The sequence below is a fragment of the Notechis scutatus genome, chromosome 4 (assembly GCF_049901735.1).
Source record: "Notechis scutatus isolate UNSWTSFEM ecotype Mainland chromosome 4, rNotScu1.2, whole genome shotgun sequence".
NCBI classification, from domain to species: Eukaryota; Metazoa; Chordata; class Lepidosauria; order Squamata; family Elapidae; genus Notechis; species Notechis scutatus.
Window position 1 is genome coordinate 163184321 of NC_142012.1, and position 17579 is coordinate 163201899.

Genomic DNA, 17579 nt, shown 5'->3' on the forward strand with positions numbered 1-17579 from the left:
CCACTGGGTCAAAGATGGCCGTGGACGGGACGCAATTCACTTCACAAACGCCTCCTTTAGAAAGGGAAACTTAGGGCTGAATTGCGGTGGTAAGTCAAGCACTCCTGCGTATCCCAAAGAAATGAGTTTTTAAACTTTGATTGCTTGGACGGCTATAGAGATTCGTGGGAGGGGAAGCGGGGAGGGCACCAAAAGTGTTAAAGTGGCAGCAAAGGGCAGGGGTGACAGGCTGGGCGTGGGGAGAGAACCGGAGGCAAAAGCCTACAGCACCCGGTATTCCCAGGCGGTCTCCCATCCAAGTACTAACCAGGCCTGACCCTGCTTAGCTTCCGAGATCAGACGAGATCGGGCGTGTTCAGGGTAGTATGGCCGTAGACAGCGCTCAAGCTGCTTGCCGCTGCCTTGAAGCAACCCGCAGCGCTTTCTGTTCAAGCCCTGGCTGGGAATCCGGCACAGGATCTCACTGGATTCCCACAGGCCCCTCCCGCCTCCTTGGCCTGTTGCTCACTGTCCCTACCGCACACACCGGCTATGGGGTTGTGCCACTCGGCCTCTTCCCACGACTCCTTCCATCTCCCCTCAACATAGCAAGCCTGGATGCCTCATGGATGCCTTCTGTGCTGCTCCGCTGTTTGCTCCGGGGCTCTATTCCAAGGAGCCTGCTGGCAAAATCCAGCTCCAAACACTCTGCCCTGCAGGGCAGGACACCCCAGTTTGGACAAGCAGAGAAAAGGCCAGCTGACTGACAAGCAGACCTTGATCACGGGCGCAGACCGGCAGGAGCAGGGTGGAATTCAAATCTTGAGTTAGGCGTTATCGGCCTTTTAGAGGATTCCTTTCTTTTTTACTTTTTCAAAAGATACTTTCGCTTTCCGAATTCATGTATGTATACCTAAGTATGCGCATGTCTGTATGAATATCACACTGTCCCAGGATGGTGCGATGGTCCTTCGTAATCTTCTCAACGGGCTTCCGACAGGAAAAGTGAATCGGGCTAGCAGATTCGCTTAACGACAGGTGACTCACTTAGCAACGGCAGGTATTTTCTTCACCACTGGGTCAAAGATGGCCGTGGACGGGACGCAATTCACTTCACAAACGCCTCCTTTAGAAAGGGAAACTTAGGGCTGAATTGCGGTGGTAAGTCAAGCACTCCTGCGTATCCCAAAGAAATGAGTTTTTAAACTTTGATTGCTTGGACGGCTATAGAGATTCGTGGGAGGGGGAAGCGGGGAGGGCACCAAAAGTGTTAAAGTGGCAGCAAAGGGCAGGGTGACAGGCTGGGCGTGGGGAGAGAACCGGAGGCAAAAGCCTACAGCACCCGGTATTCCCAGGCGGTCTCCCATCCAAGTACTAACCAGGCCTGACCCTGCTTAGCTTCCGAGATCAGACGAGATCGGGCGTGTTCAGGGTAGTATGGCCGTAGACGGCGCTCAAGCTGCTTGCCGCTGCCTTGAAGCAACCCGCAGCGCTTTCTGTTCAAGCCCTGGCTGGGAATCCGGCACAGGATCTCACTGGATTCCCACAGGCCCCTCCCGCCTCCTTGGCCTGTTGCTCACTGTCCCTACCGCACACACCGGCTATGGGGTTGTGCCACTCGGCCTCTTCCCACGACTCCTTCCATCTCCCCTCAACATAGCAAGCCTGGATGCCTCATGGATGCCTTCTGTGCTGCTCCGCTGTTTGCTCCGGGGCTCTATTCCAAGGGAGCCTGCTGGCAAAATCCAGCTCCAAACACTCTGCCCTGCGGGGCAGGACACCCCCAGTTTGGACAAGCAGAGACAAAAGGCCAGCTGACTGACAAGCAGACCTTGATCACGGGCGCAGACCGGCAGGAGCAGGGTGGAGTTCAAATCTTGAGTTAGGCGTTATCGGCCTTTTTAGAGGATTCCTTTCTTTTTTTACTTTTTCAAAAGATACTTTCGCTTTCCGGAATTCATGTATGTATACCTAAGTATGCGCATGTCTGTATGAATATCACACTGTCCCAGGATGGTGCGATGGTCCTTCGTAATCTTCTCAACGGGCTTCCGACAGGAAAAGTGAATCGGGCTAGCAGATTCGCTTAACGACAGGTGACTCACTTAGCAACGGCAGGTATTTTCTTCACCACTGGGTCAAAGATGGCCGTGGACGGGACGCAATTCACTTCACAAACGCCTCCTTTAGAAAGGGAAACTTAGGGCTGAATTGCGGTGGTAAGTCAAGCACTCCTGCGTATCCCAAAGAAATGAGTTTTTAAACTTTGATTGCTTGGACGGCTATAGAGATTCGTGGGAGGGGGAAGCGGGGAGGGCACCAAAGTGTTAAAGTGGCAGCAAAGGGCAGGGGTGACAGGCTGGGCGTGGGGAGAGAACCGGAGGCAAAGCCTACAGCACCCGGTATTCCCAGGCGGTCTCCCATCCAAGTACTAACCAGGCCTGACCCTGCTTAGCTTCCGAGATCAGACGAGATCGGGCGTGTTCAGGGTAGTATGGCCGTAGACGGCGCTCAAGCTGCTTGCCGCTGCCTTGAAGCAACCCGCAGCGCTTTCTGTTCAAGCCCTGGCTGGGAATCCGGCACAGGATCTCACTGGATTCCCACAGGCCCCTCCCGCCTCCTTGGCCTGTTGCTCACTGTCCCTACCGCACACACCGGCTATGGGGTTGTGCCACTCGGCCTCTTCCCACGACTCCTTCCATCTCCCCTCAACATAGCAAGCCTGGATGCCTCATGGATGCCTTCTGTGCTGCTCCGCTGTTTGCTCCGGGGCTCTATTCCAAGGGAGCCTGCTGGCAAAATCCAGCTCCAAACACTCTGCCCTGCGGGGCAGGACACCCCCAGTTTGGACAAGCAGAGAAAAAATGCCAGCTGACTGACAAGCAGACCTTGATCACGGGCGCAGACCGGCAGGAGCAGGGTGGAGTTCAAATCTTGAGTTAGGCGTTATCGGCCTTTTTAGAGGATTCCTTTCTTTTTTACTTTTTCAAAAGATACTTTCGCTTTCCGGAATTCATGTATGTATACCTAAGTATGCGCATGTCTGTATGAATATCACACTGTCCCAGGATGGTGCGATGGTCCTTCGTAATCTTCTCAACGGGCTTCCGACAGGAAAAGTGAATCGGGCTAGCAGATTCGCTTAACGACAGGTGACTCACTTAGCAACGGCAGGTATTTTCTTCACCACTGGGTCAAAGATGGCCGTGGACGGGACGCAATTCACTTCACAAACGCCTCCTTTAGAAAGGGAAACTTAGGGCTGAATTGCGGTGGTAAGTCAAGCACTCCTGCGTATCCCAAAGAAATGAGTTTTTAAACTTTGATTGCTTGGACGGCTATAGAGATTCGTGGGAGGGGGAAGCGGGGAGGGCACCAAAAGTGTTAAAGTGGCAGCAAAGGGCAGGGTGACAGGCTGGGCGTGGGAGAGAACCGGAGGCAAAAGCCTACAGCACCCGGTATTCCCAGGCGGTCTCCCATCCAAGTACTAACCAGGCCTGACCCTGCTTAGCTTCCGAGATCAGACGAGATCGGGCGTGTTCAGGGTAGTATGGCCGTAGACGGCGCTCAAGCTGCTTGCCGCTGCCTTGAAGCAACCCGCAGCGCTTTCTGTTCAAGCCCTGGCTGGGAATCCGGCACAGGATCTCACTGGATTCCCACAGGCCCCTCCCGCCTCCTTGGCCTGTTGCTCACTGTCCCTACCGCACACACCGGCTATGGGGTTGTGCCACTCGGCCTCTTCCACGACTCCTTCCATCTCCCCTCAACATAGCAAGCCTGGATGCCTCATGGATGCCTTCTGTGCTGCTCCGCTGTTTGCTCCGGGGCTCTATTCCAAGGGAGCCTGCTGGCAAAATCCAGCTCCAAACACTCTGCCCTGGGGCAGGACACCCCAGTTTGGACAAGCAGAGAAAAATGCCAGCTGACTGACAAGCAGACCTTGATCACGGCGCAGACCGGCAGGAGCAGGGTGGAGTTCAAATCTTGAGTTAGGCGTTATCGGCCTTTTAGAGGATTCCTTTCTTTTTTACTTTTTCAAAAGATACTTTCGCTTTCCGGAATTCATGTATGTATACCTAAGTATGCGCATGTCTGTATGAATATCACACTGTCCCAGGATGGTGCGATGGTCCTTCGTAATCTTCTCAACGGGCTTCCGACAGGAAAAGTGAATCGGGCTAGCAGATTCGCTAACGACAGGTGACTCACTTAGCAACGGCAGGTATTTTCTTCACCACTGGGTCAAAGATGGCCGTGGACGGGACGCAATTCACTTCACAAACGCCTCCTTTAGAAAGGGAAACTTAGGGCTGAATTGCGGTGGTAAGTCAAGCACTCCTGCGTATCCCAAAGAAATGAGTTTTTAAACTTTGATTGCTTGGACGGCTATAGAGATTCGTGGGAGGGGGAAGCGGGGAGGGCACCAAAAGTGTTAAAGTGGCAGCAAAGGGCAGGGGTGACAGGCTGGGCGTGGGGAGAGAACCGGAGGCAAAGCCTACAGCACCCGGTATTCCCAGGCGGTCTCCCATCCAAGTACTAACCAGGCCTGACCCTGCTTAGCTTCCGAGATCAGACGAGATCGGGCGTGTTCAGGGTAGTATGGCCGTAGACGGCGCTCAAGCTGCTTGCCGCTGCCTTGAAGCAACCCGCAGCGCTTTCTGTTCAAGCCCTGGCTGGGAATCCGGCACAGGATCTCACTGGATTCCCACAGGCCCCTCCCGCCTCCTTGGCCTGTTGCTCACTGTCCCTACCGCACACACCGGCTATGGGGTTGTGCCACTCGGCCTCTTCCCACGACTCCTTCCATCTCCCCTCAACATAGCAAGCCTGGATGCCTCATGGATGCCTTCTGTGCTGCTCCGCTGTTTGCTCCGGGGCTCTATTCCAAGGAGCCTGCTGGCAAAATCCAGCTCCAAACACTCTGCCCTGCGGGCAGGACACCCCCAGTTTGGACAAGCAGAGAAAAATGCCAGCTGACTGACAAGCAGACCTTGATCACGGGCGCAGACCGGCAGGAGCAGGGTGGAGTTCAAATCTTGAGTTAGGCGTTATCGGCCTTTTTAGAGGATTCCTTTCTTTTTTACTTTTTCAAAAGATACTTTCGCTTTCCGAATTCATGTATGTATACCTAAGTATGCGCATGTCTGTATGAATATCACACTGTCCCAGGATGGTGCGATGGTCCTTCGTAATCTTCTCAACGGGCTTCCGACAGGAAAAGTGAATCGGGCTAGCAGATTCGCTTAACGACAGGTGACTCACTTAGCAACGGCAGGTATTTTCTTCACCACTGGGTCAAAGATGGCCGTGGACGGGACGCAATTCACTTCACAAACGCCTCCTTTAGAAAGGGAAACTTAGGGCTGAATTGCGGTGGTAAGTCAAGCACTCCTGCGTATCCCAAAGAAATGAGTTTTTAAACTTTGATTGCTTGACGGCTATAGAGATTCGTGGGAGGGGGAAGGGGGAGGGCACCAAAAGTGTTAAAGTGGCAGCAAAGGGCAGGGGTGACAGGCTGGGCGTGGGGAGAGAACCGGAGGCAAAAGCCTACAGCACCCGGTATTCCCAGGCGGTCTCCCATCCAAGTACTAACCAGGCCTGACCCTGCTTAGCTTCCGAGATCAGACGAGATCGGGCGTGTTCAGGGTAGTATGGCCGTAGACGGCGCTCAAGCTGCTTGCCGCTGCCTTGAAGCAACCCGCAGCGCTTTCTGTTCAAGCCCTGGCTGGGAATCCGGCACAGGATCTCACTGGATTCCCACAGGCCCCTCCCGCCTCCTTGGCCTGTTGCTCACTGTCCCTACCGCACACACCGGCTATGGGGTTGTGCCACTCGGCCTCTTCCCACGACTCCTTCCATCTCCCCTCAACATAGCAAGCCTGGATGCCTCATGGATGCCTTCTGTGCTGCTCCGCTGTTTGCTCCGGGGCTCTATTCCAAGGGAGCCTGCTGGCAAAATCCAGCTCCAAACACTCTGCCCTGCGGGCAGGACACCCCAGTTTGGACAAGCAGAGACAAAAGGCCAGCTGACTGACAAGCAGACCTTGATCACGGGCGCAGACCGGCAGGAGCAGGGTGGAGTTCAAATCTTGAGTTAGGCGTTATCGGCCTTTTTAGAGGATTCCTTTCTTTTTTACTTTTTCAAAAGATACTTTCGCTTTCCGGAATTCATGTATGTATACCTAAGTATGCGCATGTCTGTATGAATATCACACTGTCCCAGGATGGTGCGATGGTCCTTCGTAATCTTCTCAACGGGCTTCCGACAGGAAAAGTGAATCGGGCTAGCAGATTCGCTTAACGACAGGTGACTCACTTAGCAACGGCAGGTATTTTCTTCACCACTGGGTCAAAGATGGCCGTGGACGGGACGCAATTCACTTCACAAACGCCTCCTTTAGAAAGGGAAACTTAGGGCTGAATTGCGGTGGTAAGTCAAGCACTCCTGCGTATCCCAAAGAAATGAGTTTTTAAACTTTGATTGCTTGGACGGCTATAGAGATTCGTGGGAGGGGGAAGCGGGGAGGGCACCAAAAGTGTTAAAGTGGCAGCAAAGGGCAGGGGTGACAGGCTGGGCGTGGGGAGAGAACCGGAGGCAAAAGCCTACAGCACCCGGTATTCCCAGGCGGTCTCCCATCCAAGTACTAACCAGGCCTGACCCTGCTTAGCTTCCGAGATCAGACGAGATCGGGCGTGTTCAGGGTAGTATGGCCGTAGACGGCGCTCAAGCTGCTTGCCGCTGCCTTGAAGCAACCCGCAGCGCTTTCTGTTCAAGCCCTGGCTGGGAATCCGGCACAGGATCTCACTGGATTCCCACAGGCCCCTCCCGCCTCCTTGGCCTGTTGCTCACTGTCCCTACCGCACACACCGGCTATGGGGTTGTGCCACTCGGCCTCTTCCCACGACTCCTTCCATCTCCCCTCAACATAGCAAGCCTGGATGCCTCATGGATGCCTTCTGTGCTGCTCCGCTGTTTGCTCCGGGGCTCTATTCCAAGGGAGCCTGCTGGCAAAATCCAGCTCCAAACACTCTGCCCTGCGGGCAGGACACCCCAGTTTGGACAAGCAGAGACAAAATGCCAGCTGACTGACAAGCAGACCTTGATCACGGGCGCAGACCGGCAGGAGCAGGGTGGAGTTCAAATCTTGAGTTAGGCGTTATCGGCCTTTTAGAGGATTCCTTTCTTTTTTACTTTTTCAAAAGATACTTTCGCTTTCCGAATTCATGTATGTATACCTAAGTATGCGCATGTCTGTATGAATATCACACTGTCCCAGGATGGTGCGATGGTCCTTCGTAATCTTCTCAACGGGCTTCCGACAGGAAAAGTGAATCGGGCTAGCAGATTCGCTTAACGACAGGTGACTCACTTAGCAACGGCAGGTATTTTCTTCACCACTGGGTCAAAGATGGCCGTGGACGGGACGCAATTCACTTCACAAACGCCTCCTTTAGAAAGGGAAACTTAGGGCTGAATTGCGGTGGTAAGTCAAGCACTCCTGCGTATCCCAAAGAAATGAGTTTTTAAACTTTGATTGCTTGGACGGCTATAGAGATTCGTGGGAGGGGAAGGGGGGAGGGCACCAAAAGTGTTAAAGTGGCAGCAAAGGGCAGGGGTGACAGGCTGGGCGTGGGGAGAGAACCGGAGGCAAAAGCCTACAGCACCCGGTATTCCCAGGCGGTCTCCCATCCAAGTACTAACCAGGCCTGACCCTGCTTAGCTTCCGAGATCAGACGAGATCGGGCGTGTTCAGGGTAGTATGGCCGTAGACGGCGCTCAAGCTGCTTGCCGCTGCCTTGAAGCAACCCGCAGCGCTTTCTGTTCAAGCCCTGGCTGGGAATCCGGCACAGGATCTCACTGGATTCCCACAGGCCCCTCCCGCCTCCTTGGCCTGTTGCTCACTGTCCCTACCGCACACACCGGCTATGGGGTTGTGCCACTCGGCCTCTTCCCACGACTCCTTCCATCTCCCCTCAACATAGCAAGCCTGGATGCCTCATGGATGCCTTCTGTGCTGCTCCGCTGTTTGCTCCGGGGCTCTATTCCAAGGGAGCCTGCTGGCAAAATCCAGCTCCAAACACTCTGCCCTGCGGGGCAGGACACCCCCAGTTTGGACAAGCAGAGACAAAAGGCCAGCTGACTGACAAGCAGACCTTGATCACGGGCGCAGACCGGCAGGAGCAGGGTGGAGTTCAAATCTTGAGTTAGGCGTTATCGGCCTTTTTAGAGGATTCCTTTCTTTTTTTACTTTTTCAAAAGATACTTTCGCTTTCCGGAATTCATGTATGTATACCTAAGTAAGCGCATGTCTGTATGAATATCACACTGTCCCAGGATGGTGCGATGGTCCTTCGTAATCTTCTCAACGGGCTTCCGACAGGAAAAGTGAATCGGGCTAGCAGATTCGCTTAACGACAGGTGACTCACTTAGCAACGGCAGGTATTTTCTTCACCACTGGGTCAAAGATGGCCGTGGACGGGACGCAATTCACTTCACAAACGCCTCCTTTAGAAAGGGAAACTTAGGGCTGAATTGCGGTGGTAAGTCAAGCACTCCTGCGTATCCCAAAGAAATGAGTTTTTAAACTTTGATTGCTTGGACGGCTATAGAGGTTCGTGGGAGGGGGAAGGGGGGGAGGGCACCAAAAGTGTTAAAGTGGCAGCAAAGGGCAGGGGTGACAGGCTGGGCGTGGGGAGAGAACCGGAGGCAAAAGCCTACAGCACCCGGTATTCCCAGGCGGTCTCCCATCCAAGTACTAACCAGGCCTGACCCTGCTTAGCTTCCGAGATCAGACGAGATCGGGCGTGTTCAGGGTAGTATGGCCGTAGACGGCGCTCAAGCTGCTTGCCGCTGCCTTGAAGCAACCCGCAGCGCTTTCTGTTCAAGCCCTGGCTGGGAATCCGGCACAGGATCTCACTGGATTCCCACAGGCCCCTCCCGCCTCCTTGGCCTGTTGCTCACTGTCCCTACCGCACACACCGGCTATGGGGTTGTGCCACTCGGCCTCTTCCCACGACTCCTTCCATCTCCCCTCAACATAGCAAGCCTGGATGCCTCATGGATGCCTTCTGTGCTGCTCCGCTGTTTGCTCCGGGGCTCTATTCCAAGGGAGCCTGCTGGCAAAATCCAGCTCAAACACTCTGCCCTGCGGGGCAGGACACCCCAGTTTGGACAAGCAGAGACAAAATGCCAGCTGACTGACAAGCAGACCTTGATCACGGGCGCAGACCGGCAGGAGCAGGGTGGAGTTCAAATCTTGAGTTAGGCGTTATCGGCCTTTTAGAGGATTCCTTTCTTTTTTTACTTTTTCAAAAGATACTTTCGCTTTCCGGAATTCATGTATGTATACCTAAGTATGCGCATGTCTGTATGAATATCACACTGTCCCAGGATGGTGCGATGGTCCTTCGTAATCTTCTCAACGGGCTTCCGACAGGAAAAGTGAATCGGGCTAGCAGATTCGCTTAACGACAGGTGACTCACTTAGCAACGGCAGGTATTTTCTTCACCACTGGGTCAAAGATGGCCGTGGACGGGACGCAATTCACTTCACAAGCGCCTCCTTTAGAAAGGGAAACTTAGGGCTGAATTGCGGTGGTAAGTCAAGCACTCCTGCGTATCCCAAAGAAATGAGTTTTTAAACTTTGATTGCTTGGATGGCTATAGAGATTCGTGGGAGGGGAAGCGGGGAGGGCACCAAAAGTGTTAAAGTGGCAGCAAAGGGCAGGGTGACAGGCTGGGCGTGGGGAGAGAACCGGAGGCAAAAGCCTACAGCACCCGGTATTCCCAGGCGGTCTCCCATCCAAGTACTAACCAGGCCTGACCCTGCTTAGCTTCCGAGATCAGACGAGATCGGGCGTGTTCAGGGTAGTATGGCCGTAGACGGCGCTCAAGCTACTTGCCGCTGCCTTGAAGCAACCCGCAGCGCTTTCTGTTCAAGCCCTGGCTGGGAATCCGGCACAGGATCTCACTGGATTCCCACAGGCCCCTCCCGCCTCCTTGGCCTGTTGCTCACTGTCCCTACCGCACACACCGGCTATGGGGTTGTGCCACTCGGCCTCTTCCCACGACTCCTTCCATCTCCCCTCAACATAGCAAGCCTGGATGCCTCATGGATGCCTTCTGTGCTGCTCCGCTGTTTGCTCCGGGGCTCTATTCCAAGGGAGCCTGCTGGCAAAATCCAGCTCCAAACACTCTGCCCTGCGGGCAGGACACCCCAGTTTGGACAAGCAGAGAAAAAATGCCAGCTGACTGACAAGCAGACCTTGATCACGGGCGCAGACCGGCAGGAGCAGGGTGGAGTTCAAATCTTGAGTTAGGCGTTATCGGCCTTTTTAGAGGATTCCTTTCTTTTTTACTTTTTCAAAAGATACTTTCGCTTTCCGAATTCAGTATGTATACCTAAGTATGCGCATGTCTGTATGAATATCACACTGTCCCAGGATGGTGCGATGGTCCTTCGTAATCTTCTCAACGGGCTTCCGACAGGAAAAGTGAATCGGGCTAGCAGATTCGCTTAACGACAGGTGACTCACTTAGCAACGGCAGGTATTTTCTTCACCACTGGGTCAAAGATGGCCGTGGACGGGACGCAATTCACTTCACAAACGCCTCCTTTAGAAAGGGAAACTTAGGGCTGAATTGCGGTGGTAAGTCAAGCACTCCTGCGTATCCCAAAGAAATGAGTTTTTAAACTTTGATTGCTTGGACGGCTATAGAGATTCGTGGGAGGGGGAAGCGGGGAGGGCACCAAAAGTGTTAAAGTGGCAGCAAAGGGCAGGGGTGACAGGCTGGGCGTGGGAGAGAACCGGAGGCAAAGCCTACAGCACCCGGTATTCCCAGGCGGTCTCCCATCCAAGTACTAACCAGGCCTGACCCTGCTTAGCTTCCGAGATCAGACGAGATCGGGCGTGTTCAGGGTAGTATGGCCGTAGACGGCGCTCAAGCTGCTTGCCGCTGCCTTGAAGCAACCCGCAGCGCTTTCTGTTCAAGCCCTGGCTGGGAATCCGGCACAGGATCTCACTGGATTCCCACAGGCCCCTCCCGCCTCCTTGGCCTGTTGCTCACTGTCCCTACCGCACACACCGGCTATGGGGTTGTGCCACTCGGCCTCTTCCCACGACTCCTTCCATCTCCCCTCAACATAGCAAGCCTGGATGCCTCATGGATGCCTTCTGTGCTGCTCCGCTGTTTGCTCCGGGGCTCTATTCCAAGGGAGCCTGCTGGCAAAATCCAGCTCCAAACACTCTGCCCTGCGGGCAGGACACCCCAGTTTGGACAAGCAGAGAAAAATGCCAGCTGACTGACAAGCAGACCTTGATCACGGGCGCAGACCGGCAGGAGCAGGGTGGAGTTCAAATCTTGAGTTAGGCGTTATCGGCCTTTTAGAGGATTCCTTTCTTTTTTTACTTTTTCAAAAGATACTTTCGCTTTCCGGAATTCATGTATGTATACCTAAGTATGCGCATGTCTGTATGAATATCACACTGTCCCAGGATGGTGCGATGGTCCTTCGTAATCTTCTCAACGGGCTTCCGACAGGAAAAGTGAATCGGGCTAGCAGATTCGCTTAACGACAGGTGACTCACTTAGCAACGGCAGGTATTTTCTTCACCACTGGGTCAAAGATGGCCGTGGACGGGACGCAATTCACTTCACAAACGCCTCCTTTAGAAAGGGAAACTTAGGGCTGAATTGCGGTGGTAAGTCAAGCACTCCTGCGTATCCCAAAGAAATGAGTTTTTAAACTTTGATTGCTTGGACGGCTATAGAGATTCGTGGGAGGGGAAGCGGGGAGGGCACCAAAAGTGTTAAAGTGGCAGCAAAGGGCAGGGGTGACAGGCTGGGCGTGGGGAGAGAACCGGAGGCAAAAGCCTACAGCACCCGGTATTCCCAGGCGGTCTCCCATCCAAGTACTAACCAGGCCTGACCCTGCTTAGCTTCCGAGATCAGACGAGATCGGGCGTGTTCAGGGTAGTATGGCCGTAGACGGCGCTCAAGCTGCTTGCCGCTGCCTTGAAGCAACCCGCAGCGCTTTCTGTTCAAGCCCTGGCTGGGAATCCGGCACAGGATCTCACTGGATTCCCACAGGCCCCTCCCGCCTCCTTGGCCTGTTGCTCACTGTCCCTACCGCACACACCGGCTATGGGGTTGTGCCACTCGGCCTCTTCCACGACTCCTTCCATCTCCCCTCAACATAGCAAGCCTGGATGCCTCATGGATGCCTTCTGTGCTGCTCCGCTGTTTGCTCCGGGGCTCTATTCCAAGGGAGCCTGCTGGCAAAATCCAGCTCCAAACACTCTGCCCTGCGGGGCAGGACACCCCAGTTTGGACAAGCAGAGAAAAATGCCAGCTGACTGACAAGCAGACCTTGATCACGGGCGCAGACCGGCAGGAGCAGGGTGGAGTTCAAATCTTGAGTTAGGCGTTATCGGCCTTTTTAGAGGATTCCTTTCTTTTTTACTTTTTCAAAGATACTTTCGCTTTCCGAATTCATGTATGTATACCTAAGTATGCGCATGTCTGTATGAATATCACACTGTCCCAGGATGGTGCGATGGTCCTTCGTAATCTTCTCAACGGGCTTCCGACAGGAAAAGTGAATCGGGCTAGCAGATTCGCTTAACGACAGGTGACTCACTTAGCAACGGCAGGTATTTTCTTCACCACTGGGTCAAAGATGGCCGTGGACGGGACGCAATTCACTTCACAAACGCCTCCTTTAGAAAGGGAAACTTAGGGCTGAATTGCGGTGGTAAGTCAAGCACTCCTGCGTATCCCAAAGAAATGAGTTTTTAAACTTTGATTGCTTGGACGGCTATAGAGATTCGTGGGAGGGGAAGCGGGGAGGGCACCAAAAGTGTTAAAGTGGCAGCAAAGGGCAGGGGTGACAGGCTGGGCGTGGGGAGAGAACCGGAGGCAAAAGCCTACAGCACCCGGTATTCCCAGGCGGTCTCCCATCCAAGTACTAACCAGGCCTGACCCTGCTTAGCTTCCGAGATCAGACGAGATCGGGCGTGTTCAGGGTAGTATGGCCGTAGACGGCGCTCAAGCTGCTTGCCGCTGCCTTGAAGCAACCCGCAGCGCTTTCTGTTCAAGCCCTGGCTGGGAATCCGGCACAGGATCTCACTGGATTCCCACAGGCCCCTCCCGCCTCCTTGGCCTGTTGCTCACTGTCCCTACCGCACACACCGGCTATGGGGTTGTGCCACTCGGCCTCTTCCCACGACTCCTTCCATCTCCCCTCAACATAGCAAGCCTGGATGCCTCATGGATGCCTTCTGTGCTGCTCCGCTGTTTGCTCCGGGGCTCTATTCCAAGGGAGCCTGCTGGCAAAATCCAGCTCCAAACACTCTGCCCTGCGGGCAGGACACCCCCAGTTTGGACAAGCAGAGAAAAATGCCAGCTGACTGACAAGCAGACCTTGATCACGGGCGCAGACCGGCAGGAGCAGGGTGGAGTTCAAATCTTGAGTTAGGCGTTATCGGCCTTTTTAGAGGATTCCTTTCTTTTTTACTTTTTCAAAGATACTTTCGCTTTCCGGAATTCATGTATGTATACCTAAGTATGCGCATGTCTGTATGAATATCACACTGTCCCAGGATGGTGCGATGGTCCTTCGTAATCTTCTCAACGGGCTTCCGACAGGAAAAAGTGAATCGGGCTAGCAGATTCGCTTAACGACAGGTGACTCACTTAGCAACGGCAGGTATTTTCTTCACCACTGGGTCAAAGATGGCCGTGGACGGGACGCAATTCACTTCACAAACGCCTCCTTTAGAAAGGGAAACTTAGGGCTGAATTGCGGTGGTAAGTCAAGCACTCCTGCGTATCCCAAAGAAATGAGTTTTTAAACTTTGATTGCTTGGACGGCTATAGAGATTCGTGGGAGGGGAAGCGGGGAGGGCACCAAAAGTGTTAAAGTGGCAGCAAAGGGCAGGGGTGACAGGCTGGGCGTGGGAGAGAACCGGAGGCAAAAGCCTACAGCACCCGGTATTCCCAGGCGGTCTCCCATCCAAGTACTAACCAGGCCTGACCCTGCTTAGCTTCCGAGATCAGACGAGATCGGGCGTGTTCAGGGTAGTATGGCCGTAGACGGCGCTCAAGCTGCTTGCCGCTGCCTTGAAGCAACCCGCAGCGCTTTCTGTTCAAGCCCTGGCTGGGAATCCGGCACAGGATCTCACTGGATTCCCACAGGCCCCTCCCGCCTCCTTGGCCTGTTGCTCACTGTCCCTACCGCACACACCGGCTATGGGGTTGTGCCACTCGGCCTCTTCCCACGACTCCTTCCATCTCCCCTCAACATAGCAAGCCTGGATGCCTCATGGATGCCTTCTGTGCTGCTCCGCTGTTTGCTCCGGGGCTCTATTCCAAGGGAGCCTGCTGGCAAAATCCAGCTCCAAACACTCTGCCCTGCGGGCAGGACACCCCCAGTTTGGACAAGCAGAGAAAAATGCCAGCTGACTGACAAGCAGACCTTGATCACGGGCGCAGACCGGCAGGAGCAGGGTGGAGTTCAAATCTTGAGTTAGGCGTTATCGGCCTTTTAGAGGATTCCTTTCTTTTTTACTTTTTCAAAAGATACTTTCGCTTTCCGAATTCATGTATGTATACCTAAGTATGCGCATGTCTGTATGAATATCACACTGTCCCAGGATGGTGCGATGGTCCTTCGTAATCTTCTCAACGGGCTTCCGACAGGAAAAGTGAATCGGGCTAGCAGATTCGCTTAACGACAGGTGACTCACTTAGCAACGGCAGGTATTTTCTTCACCACTGGGTCAAAGATGGCCGTGGACGGGACGCAATTCACTTCACAAACGCCTCCTTTAGAAAGGGAAACTTAGGGCTGAATTGCGGTGGTAAGTCAAGCACTCCTGCGTATCCCAAAGAAATGAGTTTTTAAACTTTGATTGCTTGGACGGCTATAGAGATTCGTGGGAGGGGGAAGCGGGGAGGGCACCAAAAGTGTTAAAGTGGCAGCAAAGGGCAGGGGTGACAGGCTGGGCGTGGGGAGAGAACCGGAGGCAAAAGCCTACAGCACCCGGTATTCCCAGGCGGTCTCCCATCCAAGTACTAACCAGGCCTGACCCTGCTTAGCTTCCGAGATCAGACGAGATCGGGCGTGTTCAGGGTAGTATGGCCGTAGACGGCGCTCAAGCTGCTTGCCGCTGCCTTGAAGCAACCCGCAGCGCTTTCTGTTCAAGCCCTGGCTGGGAATCCGGCACAGGATCTCACTGGATTCCCACAGGCCCCTCCCGCCTCCTTGGCCTGTTGCTCACTGTCCCTACCGCACACACCGGCTATGGGGTTGTGCCACTCGGCCTCTTCCCACGACTCCTTCCATCTCCCCTCAACATAGCAAGCCTGGATGCCTCATGGATGCCTTCTGTGCTGCTCCGCTGTTTGCTCCGGGGCTCTATTCCAAGGGAGCCTGCTGGCAAAATCCAGCTCCAAACACTCTGCCCTGCGGGGCAGGACACCCCCAGTTTGGACAAGCAGAGAAAAAATGCCAGCTGACTGACAAGCAGACCTTGATCACGGGCGCAGACCGGCAGGAGCAGGGTGGAATTCAAATCTTGAGTTAGGCGTTATCGGCCTTTTTAGAGGATTCCTTTCTTTTTTTACTTTTTCAAAAGATACTTTCGCTTTCCGGAATTCATGTATGTATACCTAAGTATGCGCATGTCTGTATGAATATCACACTGTCCCAGGATGGTGCGATGGTCCTTCGTAATCTTCTCAACGGGCTTCCGACAGGAAAAGTGAATCGGGCTAGCAGATTCGCTTAACGACAGGTGACTCACTTAGCAACGGCAGGTATTTTCTTCACCACTGGGTCAAAGATGGCCGTGGACGGGACGCAATTCACTTCACAAACGCCTCCTTTAGAAAGGGAAACTTAGGGCTGAATTGCGGTGGTAAGTCAAGCACTCCTGCGTATCCCAAAGAAATGAGTTTTTAAACTTTGATTGCTTGGACGGCTATAGAGATTCGTGGGAGGGGAAGGGGGGAGGGCACCAAAAGTGTTAAAGTGGCAGCAAAGGGCAGGGGTGACAGGCTGGGCGTGGGGAGAGAACCGGAGGCAAAAGCCTACAGCACCCGGTATTCCCAGGCGGTCTCCCATCCAAGTACTAACCAGGCCTGACCCTGCTTAGCTTCCGAGATCAGACGAGATCGGGCGTGTTCAGGGTAGTATGGCCGTAGACGGCGCTCAAGCTGCTTGCCGCTGCCTTGAAGCAACCCGCAGCGCTTTCTGTTCAAGCCCTGGCTGGGAATCCGGCACAGGATCTCACTGGATTCCCACAGGCCCCTCCCGCCTCCTTGGCCTGTTGCTCACTGTCCCTACCGCACACACCGGCTATGGGGTTGTGCCACTCGGCCTCTTCCCACGACTCCTTCCATCTCCCCTCAACATAGCAAGCCTGGATGCCTCATGGATGCCTTCTGTGCTGCTCCGCTGTTTGCTCCGGGGCTCTATTCCAAGGGAGCCTGCTGGCAAAATCCAGCTCCAAACACTCTGCCCTGCGGGGCAGGACACCCCCAGTTTGGACAAGCAGAGAAAAAATGCCAGCTGACTGACAAGCAGACCTTGATCACGGGCGCAGACCGGCAGGAGCAGGGTGGAGTTCAAATCTTGAGTTAGGCGTTATCGGCCTTTTAGAGGATTCCTTTCTTTTTTACTTTTTCAAAAGATACTTTCGCTTTCCGGAATTCATGTATGTATACCTAAGTATGCGCATGTCTGTATGAATATCACACTGTCCCAGGATGGTGCGATGGTCCTTCGTAATCTTCTCAACGGGCTTCCGACAGGAAAAAAGTGAATCGGGCTAGCAGATTCGCTTAACGACAGGTGACTCACTTAGCAACGGCAGGTATTTTCTTCACCACTGGGTCAAAGATGGCCGTGGACGGGACGCAATTCACTTCACAAACGCCTCCTTTAGAAAGGGAAACTTAGGGCTGAATTGCGGTGGTAAGTCAAGCACTCCTGCGTATCCCAAAGAAATGAGTTTTTAAACTTTGATTGCTTGGACGGCTATAGAGATTCGTGGGAGGGGGAAGCGGGGGAGGGCACCAAAAGTGTTAAAGTGGCAGCAAAGGGCAGGGGTGACAGGCTGGGCGTGGGGAGAGAACCGGAGGCAAAAGCCTACAGCACCCGGTATTCCCAGGCGGTCTCCCATCCAAGTACTAACCAGGCCTGACCCTGCTTAGCTTCCGAGATCAGACGAGATCGGGCGTGTTCAGGGTAGTATGGCCGTAGACGGTGCTCAAGCTGCTTGCCGCTGCCTTGAAGCAACCCGCAGCGCTTTCTGTTCAAGCCCTGGCTGGGAATCCGGCACAGGATCTCACTGGATTCCCACAGGCCCCTCCCGCCTCCTTGGCCTGTTGCTCACTGTCCCTACCGCACACACCGGCTATGGGGTTGTGCCACTCGGCCTCTTCCCACGACTCCTTCCATCTCCCCTCAACATAGCAAGCCTGGATGCCTCATGGATGCCTTCTGTGCTGCTCCGCTGTTTGCTCCGGGGCTCTATTCCAAGGGAGCCTGCTGGCAAAATCCAGCTCCAAACACTCTGCCCTGCGGGGCAGGAC

General features: G+C 54.1%; 17 non-coding genes across 17 annotated transcripts; all 17 read right to left on the reverse strand.

Annotated features, from left to right (window-relative positions):
* Positions 1–258: 258 nt before the first annotated feature.
* LOC148130993 (5S ribosomal RNA) lies at positions 259–377 on the reverse strand. The gene has a single exon (XR_015749647.1). It is a non-coding gene; the product is annotated as a 5S ribosomal RNA (ribosomal RNA).
* Positions 378–1309: 932 nt separating this feature from the next.
* On the reverse strand, positions 1310–1428 carry LOC148130994 (5S ribosomal RNA). The gene has a single exon (XR_015749648.1). It is a non-coding gene; the product is annotated as a 5S ribosomal RNA (ribosomal RNA).
* Positions 1429–2366: 938 nt separating this feature from the next.
* Positions 2367–2485, reverse strand: LOC148130995 (5S ribosomal RNA). Its single transcript, XR_015749649.1, has one exon. It is a non-coding gene; the product is annotated as a 5S ribosomal RNA (ribosomal RNA).
* Positions 2486–3422: 937 nt separating this feature from the next.
* Positions 3423–3541, reverse strand: LOC148130996 (5S ribosomal RNA). The gene has a single exon (XR_015749650.1). It is a non-coding gene; the product is annotated as a 5S ribosomal RNA (ribosomal RNA).
* Positions 3542–4471: 930 nt separating this feature from the next.
* On the reverse strand, positions 4472–4590 carry LOC148130997 (5S ribosomal RNA). The gene has a single exon (XR_015749651.1). It is a non-coding gene; the product is annotated as a 5S ribosomal RNA (ribosomal RNA).
* Positions 4591–5523: 933 nt separating this feature from the next.
* On the reverse strand, positions 5524–5642 carry LOC148130998 (5S ribosomal RNA). Its single transcript, XR_015749652.1, has one exon. It is a non-coding gene; the product is annotated as a 5S ribosomal RNA (ribosomal RNA).
* Positions 5643–6579: 937 nt separating this feature from the next.
* On the reverse strand, positions 6580–6698 carry LOC148130999 (5S ribosomal RNA). The gene has a single exon (XR_015749653.1). It is a non-coding gene; the product is annotated as a 5S ribosomal RNA (ribosomal RNA).
* Positions 6699–7632: 934 nt separating this feature from the next.
* Positions 7633–7751, reverse strand: LOC148131000 (5S ribosomal RNA). The gene has a single exon (XR_015749654.1). It is a non-coding gene; the product is annotated as a 5S ribosomal RNA (ribosomal RNA).
* Positions 7752–8692: 941 nt separating this feature from the next.
* Positions 8693–8811, reverse strand: LOC148131001 (5S ribosomal RNA). The gene has a single exon (XR_015749655.1). It is a non-coding gene; the product is annotated as a 5S ribosomal RNA (ribosomal RNA).
* A 935-nt stretch (positions 8812–9746) lies between these two features.
* Positions 9747–9865, reverse strand: LOC148131002 (5S ribosomal RNA). Its single transcript, XR_015749656.1, has one exon. It is a non-coding gene; the product is annotated as a 5S ribosomal RNA (ribosomal RNA).
* A 933-nt stretch (positions 9866–10798) lies between these two features.
* Positions 10799–10917, reverse strand: LOC148131003 (5S ribosomal RNA). The gene has a single exon (XR_015749657.1). It is a non-coding gene; the product is annotated as a 5S ribosomal RNA (ribosomal RNA).
* A 935-nt stretch (positions 10918–11852) lies between these two features.
* On the reverse strand, positions 11853–11971 carry LOC148131004 (5S ribosomal RNA). Its single transcript, XR_015749658.1, has one exon. It is a non-coding gene; the product is annotated as a 5S ribosomal RNA (ribosomal RNA).
* Positions 11972–12904: 933 nt separating this feature from the next.
* Positions 12905–13023, reverse strand: LOC148131005 (5S ribosomal RNA). The gene has a single exon (XR_015749660.1). It is a non-coding gene; the product is annotated as a 5S ribosomal RNA (ribosomal RNA).
* Positions 13024–13958: 935 nt separating this feature from the next.
* LOC148131006 (5S ribosomal RNA) lies at positions 13959–14077 on the reverse strand. Its single transcript, XR_015749661.1, has one exon. It is a non-coding gene; the product is annotated as a 5S ribosomal RNA (ribosomal RNA).
* A 935-nt stretch (positions 14078–15012) lies between these two features.
* Positions 15013–15131, reverse strand: LOC113432616 (5S ribosomal RNA). Its single transcript, XR_003373549.2, has one exon. It is a non-coding gene; the product is annotated as a 5S ribosomal RNA (ribosomal RNA).
* Positions 15132–16070: 939 nt separating this feature from the next.
* On the reverse strand, positions 16071–16189 carry LOC148131007 (5S ribosomal RNA). The gene has a single exon (XR_015749662.1). It is a non-coding gene; the product is annotated as a 5S ribosomal RNA (ribosomal RNA).
* A 941-nt stretch (positions 16190–17130) lies between these two features.
* On the reverse strand, positions 17131–17249 carry LOC148131008 (5S ribosomal RNA). The gene has a single exon (XR_015749663.1). It is a non-coding gene; the product is annotated as a 5S ribosomal RNA (ribosomal RNA).
* Between the last annotated feature and the right edge of the window lie 330 nt (positions 17250–17579).